This window comes from Salvelinus fontinalis, chromosome 18 (assembly GCF_029448725.1).
Source record: "Salvelinus fontinalis isolate EN_2023a chromosome 18, ASM2944872v1, whole genome shotgun sequence".
Lineage (NCBI taxonomy): Eukaryota > Metazoa > Chordata > Actinopteri > Salmoniformes > Salmonidae > Salvelinus > Salvelinus fontinalis.
The window spans coordinates 12,544,498-12,566,614 of record NC_074682.1 but is presented as its reverse complement, the minus strand read 5'-3'; the positions used below and the strand labels follow the sequence as shown (position 1 = coordinate 12,566,614).

The window sequence follows — 22,117 nt, the reverse complement described above, 5'->3', positions numbered from 1 at the left end:
GGGTTGTAGACTCCGTCTCATGCTACCACTAGAGTGAGAGCACCGCCAGCATTCAAAAGTGACCAAAACATCAGCCAGGAAGCATAGGAACTGAGAAGCTGTCTGTGGTCACCACCTGCAGAATCACTCCTGTTTTGGGGGGTGTCTTGCTAATTGCCTATAATTTCCACCTTTTGTCTATTCCATTTGCACAACAGCATGTGAAATTTATTGTCAATCAGTGTTGCTTCCTAAGTGGACAGTTTGATTTCACAGAAGTGTGATTGACTTGGAGTTACATTGTGTTGTTTAAGTGTTCCCTTTATTTTTTTGAGCAGTGTATATTGCATAATCCATGTCCTTGAGAAAGCTAATGATGTGTGCCTAGGAGGAGCAGTTCATGTTGGGTATAACATTGTATGATAGTCAAAAGAGAATGAGTGCTAACACATTCCAGTAGTGGGAAGGGCGTAGCACCGTTTAGAATAGAGCAGCTCTCTCAGAGCTGCTGCCGCTGCTGGTGACACGTGGTCACCTCCAAGACGGCTTTTCCAATTTCCTTTCACCCCTAGAAGATGTAGTGGGAGCCAAAATCAAGCTGAAAATGGTGGGTGTCAGAAGCCTCACTGGCCGGCTTAAGTTATAGCAACGTGTTTTTACTGTATTCATCTCAGGGGATCAAGACGGACCAGGGGCCGATACACTGGAGTTGTGGGATTGCTGGAGTACCCTAGAGCATATCGACTGAAACATCAGAGGAGGCTGTGGAATTTAGTTAAAGCTGGAATCCTTAATTAGTGAAACTGCCATTTGGGATATTACAACAAAAAAGTTACTGCTAACAACGAACTCTTGTTTTTTTCCGGTCGGACATCATTGCACATGCAATAGGACAGCAGAATATGCACTGCACATTTTCTTACTACGCTTCCGAATGCTCCTCTCCTCCGTTTTCATCAACAAAACAGTAACAATGGTGCTGGGGAAGACAGTGACACTGTTTCCCCTCATGCGGATTTGATCAATGTAGTGCTGGCATCATTCATCATAGCAACACAGCCTTATCATATGAAAGGAAATGAGAGAGGACAGTGTTTTTCACCTAACTTCGTTTTAGTAATTAGTAATTACTTTTATGTAGACAACAATTCTACTGATCATGGTTGTTTGTAAGGGGACGCATTAACAAAATAAATCATTTCTGATAAAGATATTAAAGTATCTGATGATTTTCTATGACAGTAATATAACTTTTTGCAGAGAGCCTTCAACGCTGCAAATCAATCACTTTGTGCCACAGTTAATGGGTACACATTTGCATTGGTGCCCCTCAGAATGACAGTGCAGTATGCTCTGAATAGGAAATGTGCAGTGCAGACACATGGGTCCGTTGGGACGGTTGGTATAGGAGTGCCATCTAGGCACAAACTGAGTGGCATCCTGCTGCTGCCCAGAGGCAGCTGGCTCCTGCCAATACACCACGGCCTGCTGTCACACCACACTGTCTAGCAGAAACCTGGAGTGGGCGAGCTGCATTTCCTATGCTGTGTGTGGAGTAATAGAGAGCTCACAGAAGGACAGGATAAATGGGTTGCTGGTTCAGTGGATGCTGCTGGCCTAGAGCTCTTTCTAGCTGGCCACAGCAACACAAAGAGTCATCCAGAATACAGACAAAGCAACAGCAGGACAGTGGTGCTGAGTGTGTGTGTGTGTGTGTGTGTGTGTGTGTGTGTGTGTGTGTGTGTGTGTGTGTGTGTGTGTGTGTGTGTGTGTGTGTGTGTGTGTGTGTGTGTGTGTGTGTGTGTGTGTGTGTGTGTGTGTGTGTGTGTGTGTGTGTGTGTTTTTCAATACAGCCCCAGCATTGCATTGAACACCGACGGAGAGCACCCTCATGAAAAAAAATACTTTTAGATTACGACTCATCACTACTGCACAAGATTTACACAAAACCTACTGGTTTTACTACTTGATTGCTTTTGAGACGTGTAGTAAACCAGTGGTAATTTATGTAGTAATGAATTGGGATGTTTCACTACTGGTGAACACTACATATTTCCTACTCTAATCATTACATAATTCTCCCTTAAATGATTACTATGTAACTACTTAAAACCTACACAATTCCTACATGTTCAGTATTGAATTATGACACAATGCCTACACATTACTGCTGTTTGCCTACTCAATCCCTATTGAATTACTTTTGCCATCTGTGTGTGTAGTGTTGTCCTTTATTATTTCCTACAAAAACCCTTTCGAATTACTATTGAAAGCATTTACTAATGCTTGTCTATTCAAAATCACTATTGACATGTTATTTCCTCAAGTTTCAAACTTTAGATATATCATCTAACAAGTAATAAACTTACAAACTTAATTGCCATTTTTATTTTTTATTAAATTGACGACGTATTAAATTACATATATACACTTTTGTAAATCCATTTAAGACCTCATCTTCATTCAACTTTGACCTTCAGATCATCTTTTTTGTTGCAGCCACATTTCTCCACTACGTGACTTTTTAGAAAATAAAGCCAAGGACAAGAGACAATCAACTGTTACTCTTACCAACAATGGCCTGCAGTCTTCTTATGTCAAGGGCCTCCTTGGCAACAGGTCAAAATGGGTAAGTAGAATGGGTAAGTATACCAATATGAACATACATTTGCATAAAAACACATACTTATTAGCTAGCATGACGAAAACAGAGGGTAAATAGCAACATTTCAATGGGGCTAGCAAACAGCTAGGCTAAGCTCAATACATCTCTATGAAAACGGCTAACACCGCTTTAGCTAGCAATCTTTTTGATGTGATAAAAACGTATAAATGGTTAAACAACGACATGAAAGTATTCATAAACCTTAAAGGAAAGTTAAACTTACAGATTGTGCCAGCATAAGGGCTAAGAAAGACAGGATGACAAAGGATGGAAGATAATTACATTCGGGATTGTCAAATATATAATTTTTTTTAACTAGGCAAGTCAGTTCAGAACAAATTCTTATTTACAATGACGGCCTACCCCGGCAAAAACCTGGACAACACTGGGCCAATTGTGCGCCGCCATATGGGACTCCCAATCACGGCCGGATGTGATACAGCCTGAATGACTCAAAAACAGTAGCTAGCTAACAACCTCTACTTCCTGTTTTGACATCTTCTGCTGTTGTGAAAAGCCAGTGTAGTCTGGCTGTAGTGTTGTGATACTTATTTACTACCAACATAATGAAGTAAAAACTCTACCTGATTACTATTGACAAGTCTGTGTAGTAAAGCTCTAGTGTTGACTACTTATTTACTACAAATACTATGACAACAGAGACTGAAGCAGTAGTCAGCTACAGACACACACACACACACACACACACACACACACACACACACACACACAAAAGGAACACCACACACAGCCCTTTTGGAGCATGTGACCTACAGCTCACTGCTCAGGCAGGCCGAGGGTGGCACAGGGCCACGCCATATGGGCATCTTTGTGTGTGTGGGGGGGGGGGGGGCTGCATACGGATGGCACAAAGTCTGCAGTACAGCGGGAAGGAGCTGGTCTCTGGGCTGAGGAAGGAACCAACCTGTCCACTGGACCAAATAAAAACTCTGTGATACTGGATGGATGTGTCCTCAGATCTCAGACCCACATTCACTGAGTACACAACTGATTTATTAGAAGAGTCCACTCCAACCCTGTGAGAGTCATTCTAATACTCTGCATGTTTTGCAGATGCTGCTTCTCTGTGGTGGGTGTGATGAGGATAGAGACACTGGGCATGGGTGGAAGTAGGTATGGTACTGCTGCTTAAGCTTGATGCCCTTTCTGATCTGATAGGACTGGAATAATAAGCAGTTAGCTATCTGTTGACGGTTCCGTTACAGTAAGCAGCCGATAAAGCAGAGGCACATCTCTGCAGCTGCACCACATCGCCCCACCGCAAATAATAACAGTGAAGCTCTTTGGGGTGACATTGTAATGATCATGTGCTGCTCAAATCTCGTTAAAAGTAAAGTAGGGTTAAAGATTAATCATCTCTGAGCTCTGGAACCTATATCACCGTAAGGAATTTTTCACAAACATGACCGAACAAGATCAGTCACATGTTATAGACGTACAGTACCAGTCAAAAGTTTGGAAACACCTACTCATTCAAGGCTTTTTCTTTATTTTTGCTATTTTCTAAATTGTAGAATAAGTGAAGACATCAAAACTATGAAATAACACATATGGAATCAAAATATATTTTATTTAGTAGCCACCCTTTGCACAATCTTGGCATTCTCTCAACCAGCTTCATGAGGTAGTCGCCTGGAATGCATTTCAATTAACAGCTGTGCCTTTAAAAAGTTCATTTGTGCAATTTCTTTCCATCTTAATGCATTTAAGCCAATCAGTTGTGTTGTGACAAGGTAGGGGTGGTATACAGAAGATGGCCCTATTTGGTAAAAGACCAAGTCCATATTATGGCAAGAACAGCTCAAATAAGCAAAGAGAAACTACAGTCCATTATTACTTTAAGACATTTAAGACAAGTCAATACAGAAAATTTCAAGAACTTGGAAAGTTTCATCAAGTGCTATGATGAAACTTGCTCTCATGACGACGCGACAGGAAAGGAAGACCCAGAGTTACCTCTGCTACAGAGTATAAGTTCATTAGAGTTACCAGCCTCAGATATTGCAGCCCAAGTAAATGCTTCACAGAGTTCAAGTAACAGACACATCAACATCAACCTTTCAGAGGGGACAGCATGAATCAGGCCTTCATGGTCAAATTGCTGTAAAGAAACCACTACTAAAGGACACCAATAATAAGAAGAGACTTGCTTTGGCCAAGAAACACAAGAAATGGACATTAGACTGGTGGAAATCTGTCCTTTGGTCTGATGAGTCCAAATTTGAGATTTTTGATTACAACCACTGTGTCTTTGTGAGACGCAGAGTAAGTAAATGGATGATCTCCGCATGTGTGGTTCCCACCGTGAAGCATGGAGGAGGAGGTGTGATGGTGTGGGGGTGCTTTGCTGGTGATATTCAAGGCACGCTTACCCAGCATGGCTACCACATTCTGCAGCGATACACCATCCCATCTGGTTTGCGCTTAGTGGGACTATCATTTGTTTTTCAACAGAACAATGACCCAACACACCTCCAGGCTGTGTAAGGGCTGTTTGATCAAGAAGGAGAGTGATGGAGTGCTGCATCAGATGACCTGGCCTCCACAATCACCCGACCTCAACAAAATTGAGATGGTGTGGGATGAGTTGGACCGCAGAGTGAAGAAAAAGCAGCCAACAAGTGCCTAGTATATGTGGGAACTCCTTCAAGACTGATGGAAAGCATTCCAGGTGAAGCTGGTTGAGAGAACGTCAAGAGTGTGCAAAGCTGTCATCAAGGCAAAGGGTGGCTACTTTGAAGAATCTAAAATATATTTTGATTTGTTTAACTCTTTTTTTGGTTACTACATGATTCCATATGTGTTATTTCATAGTTTTGATGTCTTCACTATTATTCTACAATAGAGAAAAGAGTAAAAATAAAGAAGAACCCTTAAACTTTTGACTGGTACACCACAGGGTGTAGAAGTGATACCCCAGGGAGAAGCAGCTGAATCCAATGAGACATAATAGATAAGCAAATGCTCAGTTCCACCAGAAACAAAGTTTATTAACTCAGACCTGGGGGTCATTGATTGAAACACATCCAGATAAATGCTTACTGACTGTACTGAAAGAGCAGGGATTGTTTTGTTATTTATGTTTTTTTCCTAGATGAGATTTGCCACACCCCAGTGTTTGTTCCATCAATCTCTCACTTCCACAAACTTTCTTCCACTCCTCTCACCCTTCTCCAACTCCTGAAGGAACCTGGTTAACCAATCTCTGCAGCCCCTGGCACTATGCGACATCTGCTGTGCAATCTGTTCGTGGAATCAAGCGTTTATGACACAAGGTCACTCTGCCACAGAAACAAGTCTGAGGGAAGGAGCCACACACATACACATACATCCTGTCCTTGACTCACAGATTATAGGTGGATGTGTTCATTGAAAATTGTATTTAAATTAAATGGACTAATTCAGCTTTAAGGATGTGTTAAATGGAAGTCATATTGTACTGTATGCAGGGTTGGGAAGTAACAGATTACATGTAAACGGTAACTGTAATCCGTTACCAGTAAAAATATTGTAATCAGATTACAGATACTTTTGAAAAACTAAATGTGCCACGCCCTGACCTTGGAGAGCCTTGTTTATTTCTCTATTTGGTTAGGTCAGGGTGTGATTTGGGTGGGCAATCTATGTGTTCTATTTCTTTGTTGGCCGGGTGTGGTTCCCAATCAGAGGCAGCTGTCTGTCGTTGTCTCTGATTGGGAATCATACTTAGGCGGCCTGTTTTTCCACCCTAGTTTGTGGGATGTTGTTTTTGCACAGTAGCTGTATAGCCCTGCAGAACTCTACATTCGTTTTTTTCCCCCTTTGTTGTTTTTGGTGTTCATCCTAATAAAGTACGATGAACACTTTCCAAGCTGCGCTTTGGTCTCATTCCGACAACGGACGTAACAAGATGATTACTTCGTGGATTACTTTTAAATTCAGAAAGGATGTTTGTGGTAAAAAAATCTTTGACACTTCTCTGTTTTCTCAATGACATTTAAATCAGCATTGAAAAAAGGCACAAGATTAAGTTTGTGTCACCTGAGCGAGTCTGACTAGAAGTCAGAGACCACTATAATGACACACCACTGTAGACCACGCACTGCTGTCGGCATTCAAAGATTATCCAACTTGAATAAATGCTTGGAGGTAAGGATGACAGCAGTGGTGTGGTCTCCAGTGATACAGATATCACTTATTATTTACATACTGTTGCACATTGATGCGGATGTGAATAACACTCTCCTTTAGCTACTTGCACCTTGTGTGTGGATGTTGCGGATGGCTGTTCACAAATCTAAATGTGTATTTGAACCCAATAATGGTTGAATTCAAGAAGTTTAAACTGCCTATCAAACATTGTTTTTGAAACCAGTGGACAGCCAGCGAAAAATGCACTCTTGCAACAGCTGCACATTGCAGATTCCAGCCTATGGAATAAAAGTGGGGCTTTTATTGCTCAGTCTAATTCACGCTGATACATTTTTTTTTAAACACAGGCCTAATAGACAGATGCTCAAACTCGAACACTTTTGATAGACATAAAGGGGCAATCTGTAGTTGGTACAGCCGTTTCTGGATTTATAGATTATAACATGGATATTTTTGGGGTTCTCACAGTTGAACTAAGCTCGTGAGGCATTTATAAGTTATATTCTTCAAGAGTCAATGGATCTTGAAGAATATAACTTATAAATGCCTCATGAGCTTAGTTCAAGTGTCACACTCCATGAGAACTCAAAATATAAGCTTGTTTTTCTCTAATGTTTGTAAACATTGTGAATGCAAACAAACACTGTATAGCCTCATAACATGATTAAAACAACAATTTTGATATCATGTATTATCAGTCCTTGCAGCTCTGTATATTAATCTGAGAGTGGTTACATTTCTCCAGGCCCATCCCTCAGCTTTTTACCAAAACAGAGTCGGGGCAACCGTTTTGTTATTGTTTCATCTGTGGATTTGCCCTTTAAAACAGCTGCATATTATCAAGATATCAAAGTATCACCAACAAAAAGGTCAACAATAAGCATATAGCAAATAATTGTTCACATGTAAATAGCACTTTTCAGTAGTGCTCAAAGCATGCCGTTCAATGAGCGCAGCAGCATTTATCTTTCAACTAGAATCAATGAGCCCAATCAGTCCTCCGTGACAGCAAAATCATAAACAACAGAGTATGGCTGGCTAATAAGTCCTTAGTTTTGGGGTTATGCTCTGGTAAAACAATTCGGCTAATCAATACTTCCATATTTCCAAGTCCTATTCTTGAAGATCAAGGGGTATAACGTTGAATGTAATGACTGGAATTCTGATATATCTTGACAATAAAAAACAGTCTAATTTAAACGTATAGTATATATGTAGTATATATGTAGTAGAAAACAATGGGTTAAAAGAAGCCAACATGGCCAACTATGTAAACGTTAACATTGATTTATTCTGCAATAGATGTTGTTCAATTGGTAACATACATCTTTGTCTTCTTCTAATGCCTTAAGGGGGTAGTAATCAATGTAATCTAAAGCCTGCTACTATTGTCAATCAAATGGGTTGGACGTTTGTTCAAGCTCTCAAAGTGCATAGTATCTAACAAGCAGGGAGAGGGTAGGAAGAAAAGATGAAACGTTGATGCGCATTCTGACTGAGTGACAGCAAACTGCGCGCTGCAAATTGAGGACACACACACACACACACACACACACACACACACACACACCCCCTCCGTGCTGCTCCTAATCTGAATCATATTTGGTCTATAGACGTGCAAAATCTATTTAGGCATGTTAAAACACTTCTGCGTTTTCCGATCACGAGGATCATCCGATCCGACTATCAACTGGCAATTATGGATACATTTCCGATGGCATTGAGGAGTACACCACATCAGTCACTGGCTTCATCGATGACGTTGTCCCCACAGTAACTTTTAAGAAATCCCGCTATGCCCTCCGACGAACCATCAAGCAGGACTAAGATCAAATTATACTACACCGGCTCCGATGCTCGTCGGATGTGGCAGGGCTTGCAAACTATTACAGACTACAAAGGGAAGCACAGCTGAGAGATGCCCAGTGACACGAGCATACCAGACGAGCTAAATTACTTCTATGCTCGCTTCGAGGCAAGTAACACTGAAACATTCATGAGAGCACCAGCTGTTCTGGATGACTGTGTGCTCACGCTCGCCACAGCTGATGTAAGACCTTTAAACAGGTCAACATTCACAGGGCTGCAGGGCCAGACAGATTACAAGGACGTGTACTCAGAGCATGCACTGCCCAACTGGCAAGTGTAATCACTGACATTTTCGACCTCTTCCTGTGTCTGTAATACCAGCATGTTTCAAGCAGACCACTCTGTGCCCAAGTAACACTAAGATAACCTGCCTAAATAAACTGGTCATCTCTGTATACCCGTCGCAAGACTCACTGGTTGTTGCTTATTTATTCAACTTTCTTAGGCCTGGCTCCCCCTATCTGAGACATACAACACCCGTTCTGCCAGTCACATTCTGTTAAATGCCCCCAAAGTACACACATCCCTGGGTCACTCGTCTTTTCAGTTCTCTGCAGCTAACGACTGGAATGAGCTGCAACAAACACTCAAACTGGACAGTTTTATCTCCATCTCTTCATTCAAAGACTCAATCATGGACACTCTTACTGACAGTTGTGGCTGCTTGCGTGATGTATTGTTGTCTCTACCTTCTTGACCAACAATGTTTGTACCCTGTTTTGTTACCAGAGTACAAACATTGTGCTGTTACCATGTTGTGTTGCTACCATGGTGTTGTCATGTTGCTACCATGCTGTGTTGTAATGTGTTGCTGCCATGCTATGTTGTCATCTTAGGTCTCTTTATGTAGTGTTGTCGTGATGTGTGTTTGTCCTATATTTTTAATGCCTTTTGGTAGGCCGTCATTGTAAAGAAGAATTTGTTCTTGACTGACTTGCCTAGTTAAATAAAGGTTCAATAAAATTCAAATAAATAACTTACTACCGACCCATATCACTCATGTCTGTAGCCATGAAGTGCATTGAAAGTCTGGTCATGGCTCACAACACCATTATCCCAGAAATTCTAGACCCACTCCAATTTGCATACCGCTCCGACAGATCCACAGATGATGCAATCTCTATTGCACTCCACACTGCCCTTTCCCACCTGGACAAAATGAACACCTATGTGAGAATGCTATTCATTGACTACAGCTCAGCATTCAACACCATAGTGCCCTCAAAACTCATCACTAAGCTAAGGACCCTGGGACTAAACACCTCCCTCTGCAACTGGATCCTGGACTTCCTGAGGGGCTGCCCCCAGGTGGTAAGGGTAGGTAACAACACATCCGCCACGCTGATCCTTAACACGGGGGCCCCTCAGGGGTGTGTGCTCGGTCCCCACCTGTACTCCCTGTTCACTCATGACAACACGGCCAGGCACAACGCCAACACCATCATTAAGTTTGCCGATGACACAACAGTGATAGGCCTGATCACCGACAACGATGAGACAGCCTATAGGGAGGAGGTCAGAGACCTGGCCATATGGTGCAAGGAGAACAACCTCTCCCTCAACGTGATCAAGACTAAGAAGATGATTGTGAACTACAGGAAAAGGAGGACCGAGCACGCCCCCATTCTCATCGACGGGGCTGTAGTGGAGCAGATTGAGAGCTTCAAGTTCCTTGGTGTCCACATCACCAACAAACTAACATGGCCCAAGCACACCAAGACAGTTGTGAAGAGGGCATGACAAAACCTATTCCCCCTCAGGAGACTGAAAAGATTTGGCATGGGTCCTCAGATCCTCAGAAGGTTTAACAGCTTTACCATCGAGAGCATCCTGACTGGTTGCATCACTGCCTGGTATGGCAACTGCTCGACCTCCGACCGCAAGGCACTACAGAGGGTAGTGCGTACGGCCCAGCACATCACTGGGGCCAAGCCTCCTGCCATCCAGAACCTCTATACCAGGCGGTGTCAGAGGAAGGCCCTAAAAATTGTCAAAGACTCCAGCCACCCTAGTCATAGACTGTTCTCTCTGCTACCACACGGCAAGCGATACCGGAGCACCAAGTCTAGGTCCAAGAGGCTTCTAAACAGCTTCTACCCCCAAGCCATAAGACTACCGAACATCTAATCAAATGGCTACTCAGACTACTTCCATTGCCACCCCCCCTCTTTTACACGTATTATCTATGCATAAATCACTTTAATAACTCTACCCACATAAATATATTACCTCAATTACCTTGACTAACAGGTGCCACCACACATTGACTCGGTACAGGTACCCCAATATATATATATATATATATAGCCTCACAATTGTTATTTTACTGCTGCTCTTTAATTATTTGTTACTTAATTATTTTATTTTTGTATTTTTCTTAAAACTGCATTGTTGGTTAAGGGCTTGTAAGTAAGCATTTCACTGTAAGGTCTACACCTGTTGTATTCGGCCCATGTTACATACAGTAGGGAGAACAAGTATTTGATACACAATAAAATGCAAATGAATTACTTAAAAATCATACAATGTGATTTTCTGGATTTTTGTTTTAGATTCCGTCTCTCACAGTTGAAGTGTACCTATGATAAAAATGACAGACCTCTACATGCTTTGTAAGTAGGAAAACCTGCAAAATCGGCAGTGTATCAAATACTTGTTCCACTGTATACATTTGGCTTTGATTTGAAGTACGAGTATAGTCGGGTAGGCACAATCCTAGTATAATGATGTAGCATGGAAAGCCATTGAAGTTTCTGAGGACTCATGCTAGATCAAGTCTTTGTATTTCACAGCTAACAGGCATGCTTACATCCAGGGAGCTACTCCACGAGGCTCAGAGACAAAGAGCCTAGTGAGGGAAATGGCCCTGAAACAGAAGAATTTAACAAATCTCTTTACAACGCTTAGTATTTCTCTCGGTCTCCGTCTGTTCATCATTGGCGATCATTCTGGTAGTAGATTGCGCTTTAGCCTACCCCTCTGCTCTATCATGTGAATTATAGTGCCTACAAACATGTCATAACACCACATGTCAAAGCAGTTGGCTCAAGCACATACAGATCTGTTACCAGCCAGGCATTGCCTGCTATTGTATTCACACTGAAGGCCACACTTCTGTGGTAAAGCAATTCCAAAGCTGTTGTATGTTGTCCACCGCCAGATCTCGCCTCAGGCCCAGCATAACCTCTGCTCTGTGTTTGATGAGTCCTTGTGAGCTTTGTAGTGGAAGAATAAGAAGGTGATACTCGCAACTGGCGACTAGCTGGCGTGGGAGAACAGTGGGATGTCTCAATCACGGTTTATGACATTGTTTGGATGGTTGACCATTTGTGGGCTATCACTGAGGTCAAACACACCTTATCCGGGGCTTTCTCCGGGAGGGAGGTTTCCACAGTACCCTGGGAGCACAGACACTGTTGGAGTTGTGAAGACAGATTAAAACAGGCCTGGGCAAAGGCCGGCCCGGGGGCCGTTTGCGGTCCGCGACCTGATTCAATACGGATTGCGGAATCATGCTCAGATCAAAGAATTTGCGATTGTAAAGCTTTGAAAAATGTATTTGTTATTCAAATTAAAATCCCAATGAATACTTGCCTTTGTGTAATGATTTAACGCCCACCGCTTGTGGGACATTTATTATTTATCTATTTTGAAGGCCCGTATAAATAACAACTGCACAAGGAGAGACAGTGACTGACACACACGTCACAGTTACAAATAGAAGTTAGCTCAAAATTGTGCAAAAACAAGTTTTTCTAAGATTTCAAAGAAAAGGAAAGAGGACAATGAATGTAGGGTGTTCCAGCAAGAATGGACATCGAAATTTCTTTATTGAGGTATCAGGGAAAGCTGTGTGCTTAGTGTGCAAAGAGAGCATCGCTGTCTTGAAAGACAACAACTTGTCCCGACACTTCCAGATGAAGCATGCAGAGAAATATAGGAATATGTCTTCTGAGCAGAGGACAAGTGCATCAAAAGAGTTGCTTTCTCTGTTGCAAAAGCAGCAAGGACTTTTCATAAAACTGCATTCAGCAAACGACGGAATTGGGAGAGCTAACTATAGGAAGCTATTCGTTGAGGGCGAATTCATTAAAGAATGTTTAATTGACTCTGCAGCAATACTTTGCCCCAACAAGAAAGAGCTGTTTGAAAATGTTTCCCTATCAAGACAGAGAATATGGAACAACAGTTGAAAGACAAGGTAAAGGATTTCACCTATTTCTCCTGGGCCCTGGATGAGAGCAGTGATGCACATGAAACGGCATAGTTGTTGATATTCTTACGAGGCATAACCCCAGACTTTGAAATGACAGAGGAGCTTGCTTCAGTGCAGTCAATGAAGAGCACAACCACAGGGAAATATTTATTGGAGGAGGTTAATAAGTGTGTGGCAAAGCTGGGACTGAGTTTTGAAAAGTCATCCAGTGTGACCACTGATGGGTGCCCAAACTTGACAGGAAAAAGCGTTGGCCTTTTGAAAAGGATTCAAGATCAAGTAGTTGAGCTGAACCCAGATCCAAAAAAATATTTTCCTGCATTGCATTATTCATCAGGAGGTGCTCTGTAAATGTGTTCTGAAAATGAGCCATGTTGTGGATACAGTCACTAAAGTGGTAAACTTCATAAGAGCAAAATCTTTCAACCACAGGCAGTTTGTCTCACTGTTGGAAGAGACAGAGTCGGGTGATGCAGATCTCCCCACCACACACACGTGAGATGGCTGAGTTTGGGGAAGGTGCTTAAAAGGGTGTGGGACCTGAAGTCGGAGATTGCTGAGTTTTTGCAAATGAAAGGAAAATACGTGGATTTCCCTCAACTGCAAGATAAAGAATGGTTGGCTGATTTTGCCTTCACCGTGGACATAATGGCCCTTATGAATGAACTGAGTTCAAAACTACAAGGGAAGGGCCTTATCGCACATCAGATGTACAGCCTTGTCAAAGCCTTCAAGGGAAAATTACTCCTCCTGACCCGCCAAGTAGAAGTCAACAATCTCACCCACCTTCCGACACTACTAGTTTGTTCCCTATCAGATGACCAGCGGGAGAAGTATACATCGCTGCTGCGTGCTTTGAAAGGTCAGTTTTCCCGTCGTTTTGAGGATTTCAAAGTGTGGAAAATGACATGCTGTTGGTTTCCTCTCCTTTCACCTTCAATGTGGATAACGCTCCCACTGACCTGCAACTTGAGCTTATCGATCTTCAGTCTGATGCAGTGATTGGAGAACTATTCAAAACAATGTCACTGACGAGGTTCTATGCATCTCTCGAGTAAAACAGTCCAAAGATTAGAGTCATGCTCAGAAGATGTTTGTACTGTTTGGGTCAACCTATGTATGTGAACAGACATTTTCAGTGATGAAATAACAAGTCAAGGCACAGATCATCTCTTACTGACTCTCACCTTTCAGCAATCCTGCGTATAGCAACATATGAAACTATACCTGACTTCACTGCTCTAGTCAATGCCCATCAGAGACTTCACTCCTCACACCAATTGAGTAGTTTAAATGTAATGTTGAGTTCTCTCTCTTGTGTTTTTGTGCGTACCCGTTGACAAGAGTTCTGTCCGTGGTGCTGAATGCACAGTGTACGTTTCCCTCTGTGTAGTTCATTGCATGTTTAATAATGAAAATACCTACCAAAAAAAGAACATGGATGTGGTTTATTTCTGTGCATGTTAAAAAAGTTAAATAAGTAGCATATCTGGATGTGATTTACAGTAGATATATCTGTCAACGCAGTCATACACATGACGTATAATCCTGTAATAGGATTCTGGCCCGTGATGGCAAAAATATACTCTAATGTGGCACTCCATGGAAAATAATTACCCAGGCCTGTATTAAAACGTGAAATAGACTAAATGAATGTTACTATGTGAATTAAATTGTAATGTTTGGATTGTTTCAATAGTTCATAAAGAGCAATGAATTTTGATATGTTTCATTGTACTGTAAGTGCTATTGATAATTGTTACATGGAAACTTATTTTGTTCATTGGATGGAGGACAGTTCAAAGAGGAGTGACACAGGGGTGCACTCCTATCATTTAAATTTAGTTGATTATAATCTGGGTGTGTTTTCATGGTTATTTTTTTACTAGCAAAGTGCAAAGAAATGTTAATTCAGGTTGGGGGGTCAAGTTCCTGCTTGAATTGTTCTTTTATTTAACTAGGCAAGTCAGCTAAGAACACATTCTTATTTACAATGACAGCCTACTCTGGACAACACTGAGCAAATTGTGCGCCACCCTATCACCCAATTACAGCTGGTTGAATCATACAGTCTGGAATTGAACCAGGGTCGGTAGTGAAAACTCTGGCACTGAGATGCAGTTCCCTAGACTGCTGCACCACTCGGGAGTCCTGGTTAACAGAAGAGTGAATTTATTCATACTTTGAGAACTTGTTACCAAGCTCCTGCGTATATCACACACTTAGTTTTTTCTCTTAGAGATTATTCTGAATTGAAAACACATGTTAGCACGTTACATCTTATTTAGTAGATGGTCATTTACTCTGAGTAGTCTGTAATGTATCATGTACACTAAGTGTTTGAGTGTTAATTCTTTTATGACTAATAAATTATATTAGCTGAATTGAGTAAATGCATTCCTCATTTTACAGAGTATTTAGTAGGTATATTGGTAGTTCTTATTTACACTATATACTACACATGCTCGGGCCTCTGTTTTACACATCTGTTTGCCTCAATAAATTACTGCTAGAACATTGGTCGCCAGGATGAGCTATTTGTATCTAGTCTCTTAATAATTACATAACGGTGCAAGTTAGACATGTTCATTATACTCATACTAAGTGGTGATGTGAGGCTCGCTAGCTTGACTAGACTCCTACAGAGACGTAAAGTGCCTGTTGCATTGATTCACATAATATTGGAGTCAGATTGATATAGACGAATGTAGTTTATTATTATATTGAACATAATCGTTAGATAATTTCCATCCAAACTATAAATGGTGATTCATCTTCAGTTTATGGGGATTTCTACCAAAGTACAGGCTTCACCCTGAACAGCCTTCAGCTGAGTTGACACAGAGGGGTAGTATTCACTAGGGCTGAGTGAAATCTTTATGGGAGAAGGTAAGTGGGTCTCCTCAACGCAGTTAATTGCATTAAGGCTGGTGGATACTCTCATGACATTGTTACTATGGCACTGTGGATGCCTATCTCTGTATCTGATGTCTTGCCACAGGGTCCAGTATGGCGCAGTTGGTTGAGCATGGCACCTGCAGTGTCAGGATTGTGGGTTCGATTCTCACAGGGGACAGTTACAACTGAAAAGGTATGTACTATAAGTCACTCTGGATAAGAGCATCTGCAAAAAAGTTAAGTTCCTGACTGCTAGAGAAATGCTCTGGTATTTACACTTTAGTCATTTATCAGACACTCTTATCCAGAGCGACATACAGTTAGTGCATTCATCTTAAGATAGCTAGGTGAGGCAACCACATATCACAGGCATAGAAAGAAACATTTTCCTCAATAGCGTAGCTGTCAGTAGAGTCAGAGCTAGAAGGGGGGGGGGAGGGGATCAAGTGCAAGTGCTGGTTAAGTGTTCTTTTTATTTATTTATTTATTTGGGGAGGGGATCGAAGTGAGGAGGATTATTTAAGCTGCTGTTTGAAGAGGTAGGTTTTCAGATGTTTTCGGAAGATGGGCAGGGACTCTGCTGTCCTAGCTTCAAGGGGAAGCTGGTTCCACCATTGGGGTGCCAGGACAGAGAAGAGCTTGGACTGGGCTGAGTGGGAGCTGCCCTCCCGTTGCGGGTGGAGGATTGAGTGGGCTGGTTTTCGGTGGCCAGACCTCACTAGTCACAAGATGTCATCTGGAGAGAAAGGGTAGAAAGAGGTCAAGGCGTAGGGTAGTTTTGTGTGAGTGAGACCAGTGGACTCAATAGGCTGAATGAGTAGCACATGTCGTCAACCTTTTTTTCAAAGTGGTTGACAAAGTTGTCTGCAGAGAGGGAGGAGGGAGGGGTTGGGGTGGAGGATTAAGTGGAAAATAGTTTCCTAGGGTTAGAGGAAGAAGCTTGAAATTTAGAGTGGTAGAAAGTGGCTTTAGCAGTGGATACAGAGGAAGAGAAGGTAGAGAGGAGGAACTGAAAGGATGATAGGTCCTCCGGAGGTTTTGTTTTTCTCAATTTTCGCTCAGCTGCCCGTAGCCCCGTTCTGTAAGCTTGCAATGAGTCACTCAGCCACGGAGCAGGAGGGGGGGAAGGAAAGGGGACAGTGCGAGTCCTAGGATGCAGAAAGGGAGTAGAGTAGGGTCGAAGAAGCAAAATCAGGAGACAGAAGAGAGAAGGATTTAGCAGAATGGAGAGATAAGAGAGTAGTGGGAGAGAGAGAGAGCGAGATTGCGACGGCGCATGATCATCTGGGTAGGGGCTGAGTGGTTAGGGTTGGAGGAAAGGGAGACAGAAAAGGAAACAAATTAAGCAGACACCTGGAGGGGGTTGCAGTGAGATTAGTAGGCGAGCAGACTAGTAAAGATGAGGACAAGCGTATTGCCTGCCTTGTGAGTTGGAGGGATTGGGAAAGGGTGAGGTCAAAAGAGGCAAGTCGGTGAAAGAGAGAGTTGGAAAGAAATTAAATCGTAGCCAGACGTAGGGAGGTTGAAGTCACCAAGTATGAAGAGCAGTGAGCCATCATCAAAAAATTGAGCTAATCAAGGTACCATGGTCATTGAGGAACTCTCCAAGGGCACCTGGTGGGCGATAGATGACAAAAATGTTAAGCTTGAGCGGACAAGTGACAGTGACAGCATGGAATTCAAATGAGGAGATGGACGACTCCTCGGCATACTATTGCACATTCATGTGGCACGCCTGTGACCTTAGCTCAGGTTGAAGCTCACATGAATAATCGCAGCCATTGGGCTTCTCATTACTGTGGCATGCTGGGAGCTCACAGAAAACAGCAGGTGAAAACAAGGTCAGAAGCCCTTGACTACTCTCTGTCTCAGAGCTATGGTAATGCTGCAGAAAGGTGTGTAAAGTGCAAACTAACTGTCTCAAATCATACCCTGTTCCCTATATAGTACACTACAAAAGTCAGTTCTGTATTGCATTACAAAGGTCACTACAAAAGTCAGCCTAGTCGCTATATAGTGCACTACTTATTGCATGCATTCTCCTTCAATTAATATGACTAGCAGAAACAGAGGTGACAGTATTGTTTTGTCTGGTTAGTCATTCACTGCCTACTAACACTCCAAGGGTTCTTTGCAAAAAAAACTATCTACAGAACGTTATTGACTGTTTTCAGTCTGCCCTAAGGCGTTAAACCGTAACTGAAGCACAAGATTGTGTCTTTGTTAAAGCTACAATATGTAACTTTTTGGGCGACCGAACAAATTCACATAGAAATTGAGTTATAGATCTGTAATTCTCATTGAAAGCAAGTCTAAGAAGCAGTAGATCTGTTCTATGTGCACCATTTCTATTCTTCCCATTCTTAAGTGTAATTTTTGTGACTTTTATTTTCAGTTTTGTACACCAGCTTCAAACAGCTGAAAATACAATATATTTGGTTATGGAAAATATACTTCACATCGGTTTGATGGTACAATGATCCGCTACACAACGACTGCTTGTTTTGTCACAAACTGAAATTAGGTGAACTATTAGAATTTCAGCAACCAGGAAATGGCGGAGATTTTATTTTATTTTTTTACCTTTATTTAACTAGACAAGTGAGTTAAGAAAAAAAGTATTATTTGCAATGACGGCCTACCCCGGCCAAACCCTAACAACACTGGGCCAATTGTATGCTGCCCTATGGGAATCCCAATCACAGTCAGTTGTGATACAGCCTGGAATCAAACCAGGGTCTGTAGTGACGCCTCTAGCACTGAGATGCAATGCCTTAGACCGCTGTGCCACTCAGGAGCCCAAACCTTTAAGAGGTTTTAAATTAAGTTCGGACTGCATGATCGTTTTCTGCAAAACCAACATGTACATGCCTTCTAACCAATGATTTAAATCTGTATTCTGTATAATCTTCTGAAACGTCTCAAACTGCAAACCATGTTCGAGCAGAATAACAAAACATTTACTTAAAATGTTTTGTTTTTATTCATGTGCCAAATAACTGCAGTACTGCAGTACTGCAAAATCCATCACTAGAAAGCGGCAGCATGGTGAAATGAGGCAGATGTCCTTGAACTACCAGTGGAACATATATTAACACAAGTGATTGTGCTTTTATTGACATTCATCCTATGCAGTGTAATATATGTGTACATTCTGCTAGCGTATGTCTACTGGCTCTGTGCGCTGGTGTGAAACAAACAGGCTCCATTCCCCAGATTCAGACCCCACCACAGGGGATTGTTGGTCCGCCTTAAGTCACCATGCCTATTCTCACAACAGACTGATTGAACTCACAGTATATAGACAACTGCCAAAATAAAGGAAACTCAGGGGCTCCCGAGTGGCGCAGCGGTCTAAGGCACTGCATCTCAGTGCTAGAGGGATCACTACAGACCCTGGTTTGATTCCAGGCTGTATCACAATTGACTGTGATTGGGATTCCCGTAGGGCGGTGCACAATTGGCCCAGCATCATCCGGGATAGGCTGTCTTTGTAAATAAAGGATAAATAAAATACAAAAGTATATTGAACACAGGTGTGGTTCCTGAGTTAATTATGCAATTAACATCCCATCAAGCTTAGGGTCATTTGTAAAAATGCCAGGTTGCCCATTATTTTGGCTACCAGAAGAAGAGATCTCAGTTACTGTGAAAGAGGGGTCTCAAAGGAGCACAGGGTGTACACACACACGTGTGTCTCAGTCACCAGATCTCCACCCAATTGAACACTTATGGGAGATTCTGGAGTGGTGCCTGAAAGTGTTTTCCACCACCATCAACAAAATGATGGAATTTCTCGTGGAAGAATGGTGTCGCATCTAGTAAAGTTCCAGACACTTGTAGAATCTATGCCAAAGCGCATTGAAGCTGTTCTGGCGGCTTGTGGTGTCCCAACACACTATTAAGACACTTTATTGGGGTTTCCTTTATTTTGACAGTTACCTGTACTTTGCACAAGTGCCAGCGAATCATGTGTTTATTAAGCAGCAGACCATAAATCCCTCTGTTGCACCCAAACACACACCAAAGCTGTCCAGATATACTCTAAAAAAGGTGCCATCTAGAACCTTAAAGGGTTAGTTGGCTGTCCCCATAGGAGAACCCTTTGAAGAACCCTTTTTGGTTTCAAGTAGAACCCTTTTTGGTTCCATGTAGAACCCTTTCCACAGAGGGCTCTATATGGAACCCAAAAAGGGTTCTACCTGGAACCGAAAATGGTTATCCTTTTGGAACCCTTTTTTTGTAACAGTGTAAGCTACAAGAATCCATCTGCAAAGACAGATAAATACAGCCCATACTGAAGGATTACACTGTTGCATAACATGGTCTTATACTGAGATTGACTCATTAGAGTAGTTCGCAATGGCCCAGCCAACAGATTCACAGCCTCTCAAACGACTCACAGCTTCTCACAAGGGAGCTCTCAAATATACGCAAACAGTACAGCCGTCTAAAACAGGCACCATGTAATTTACACACACACACACACACACACACACACAGAGAGAGACACATGCAGTACAGATACTGTCGCAATGTTGTAGTGTGTTTATAAGTGAGAGAGGAGGCTCCTCTCGTGGTCTGTACCTCCTACTGAGGTTATGCGTCACTGCGGTGCAGGGCCTGTAACTGCATGTGTGTGTATGTGTGTGCGTGCCTATGTGTATGTATGTGTGTGAGCTTTCTGGCAGAAAAGGGAGTTGACTTCTTGACAGCCAACAAGCTGTTCCACAGAGTGCTACTCACCCGACAGCACCTATCCCCCAGGAGGCCTTACTGATAGCCTGGCTGACCCTGTCTCCAGACCGTCATCCAGACCAACCCCTCCCTACCCAGCTGTGCAGTGAGCGACAGACTACACACACACACCAAACCAGCTCCAAAATAAACCCAGTTCAGTTTAGAGCTACACACACCCACACCATCTATATTGCACCACACACAGCTTACAACTCAGACTGATCCTGATCCTGCACATCAGTTACCATCGGGACACTCCCTCCCTTCATGGGCTGCTTGTCAGATCGAAGCAGAGGGAATCGATAGCAGTCAGCCCTCTCATATATACCTCCCTGTTTAGTATGCTGGCCCTTAATCCCAGTTCATTGGAATCCTTAGTAAAAATGCTGCCAGTTAGAAAAACCATCAATCTGATCTGAATGAGCCACAGGCCGGAGGACAGAGGGGTGGAGGAAGGGAAGGGAGGGTCATGGCCAACATGCTACCCATAATGCCCCTCACCAAGGCTCTACTAAATTATCCAAAGACCTGACTCAGGGGCACAAACTGCTATTCAATACACACTAAGGTTTTCCATGTTCTGATATCTCAAATTGTATGTTTGTAGAGTAGTGATGGTCCACATTCAGAGTGATGGTGATTACTGTTTCATCCCACTGAGATATGTCAGAGGATATTGAAATGAGTTGTGGGTTTGTGTGGTGGTGGGTGTGACTTGCTTCTTCTCTCTATGCCGTTCTGCATCATCATTAATTATCTATATCTTTGCTTATAGGGCTGAGTTTCTGTCTTCAGTAATCATCTCAGACATTTTTTTTTTACCACGGCCTGCTTAACACGACAGGCTTTTTTCCATTAAGGGACATGCAGAATTATAACTGAAGGCTGTATGTGATGCATGGCTCAAGTAAGGCCAGGATAAAGATGTGCTTTGGGCAAGATGAGAAGGAAGTAACTATCAATGGTGGCTCACAACATGACCTATATTACAGCTCAACACAGACACACACACTGCAGTAAACAGACCCGGGCTCTGAACATGACCTCTATTGCAGCAGCTCAGCACTCCTCACTCAGTGGCAGGCAGCTCAGGGAACACCTGGAAACAAAAGACTATTGTACCTCCCTGTGACACGCTGAAACACAGAAACACAGAGAGGGCAACAATCAACCAAAACAAACACACCTTTCATTTAGTTCTCTAACGGCTCACTGCCTGCCCCTTGAGATAAAAGGAGCTTGTTGTGCTGACACTGCACTATTTGTCCGGTTGGCCTTGTCCATGGAGGGGAGAGAGTGCCATTAGACAAACACACACACACACAAAGACACACACTGCTGAAAATGACCTAGAAAATCCCCCAGGTCCTTCTGCAGTTAAACAATTGCAAAATCTTCTCTCCGTCCATGGAAAAATGTGTAGAATTGCAGGAAATGAACCCTAAAACAAACAAAAAATGTTGAAGGGGGCAACTAAAATGTTTTGCTTGCAAGGTGGGCCCCCATAATTTAACTTAGTGCCCCCAAAGACAAGGGCTGGCTCAGACTGCATGTGTGGGTACACAGACCCGCAAGCCACTGCAGCCCCTCATGATGTT

The 22,117-nt window shown here is 42.6% G+C and overlaps 1 protein-coding gene across 10 annotated transcripts in view; it reads right to left on the bottom strand.

Moving 5' to 3' along the window:
- Positions 1-22,117, bottom strand: part of LOC129815002 (band 4.1-like protein 1) — a 121,562-nt gene that overhangs the window by 82,616 nt on the left and 16,829 nt on the right. The window contains exon 2 of one of the 10 annotated variants that reach the window (XM_055868226.1): positions 21,564-21,655. The exons of the other annotated variants lie outside the window; for them this stretch is intronic. The gene's annotated coding sequence lies outside the window, so the exon portion shown is untranslated. The remainder of the gene's footprint in view (positions 1-21,563; positions 21,656-22,117) is intronic. 10 annotated transcript variants of the gene reach the window in all.